The following is a 710-nucleotide window of genomic DNA, read 5'->3' as shown; positions in this document are numbered from 1 at the left end:
CGCCCCGCACCCCGGTCCAAATCTGCTCGGTCCGGCCGTCGTCGGCCCTAGCCGAAGGCCGCTCCCGCGAAGCCAGGCGATCCGAACCGAGGATCCGCGCGAGCCTTCTCCAAGCCCTCTGCCGGGCGCTGGTGTTGAAAGCGTAGCGGACCCTGTTCGCCGGAGCGATAGGAGCGGAGCACCGGTCCCGCAGGGTTGAAAGCTGGGTAGCAGCGCCGTAGCTTCCCTCCCAGCCTTCCCCCGGACCTGGCGCCCGATCCCCTCCGCTCCTCTCTGCGTTGGCGGGCGGCGCTGCATGGGTACGTCGCGACGGCTCCTATCGTCTCTCTCGCTTAACAGTGTGGAGAGGTGGTGGTGGAGCCGTCCGACACTCGAGGTGCTGAAGTTGAGCGTCCAATGCTTTCCTTCTATGCGCAGCCTACAGGAGCTGTCCGAGCTTCGGAGGTGCTGATGGAGGTGAGAGTCGAGCGCCACTTCTTGGCTGAACTGAGTGGGGAAAGCCAGCGGCTGCGAGAGGGAGGGGAAGGGAAGGCTTTTTCGGGTCCTTGGAAGGGACCGAGAGCATCTTTCTTGCCCCCCTGCCCTAAGCTCCATCCAATGTTGTCTGCGAGGTCTTCTCCGGCGGCGGAGAAGCGCTGCGGTAGCAGCAGCAGCAACGAGCGTTCCCATTAGCTCACGGAGCCTGACTCCAAGAGTCTACCCCTCAGAGC

This window comes from Engystomops pustulosus, unplaced genomic scaffold (genome assembly GCF_040894005.1).
Source record: "Engystomops pustulosus unplaced genomic scaffold, aEngPut4.maternal MAT_SCAFFOLD_266, whole genome shotgun sequence".
NCBI lineage: Eukaryota > Metazoa > Chordata > Amphibia > Anura > Leptodactylidae > Engystomops > Engystomops pustulosus.
This window is presented reverse-complemented; position numbering follows the sequence as displayed.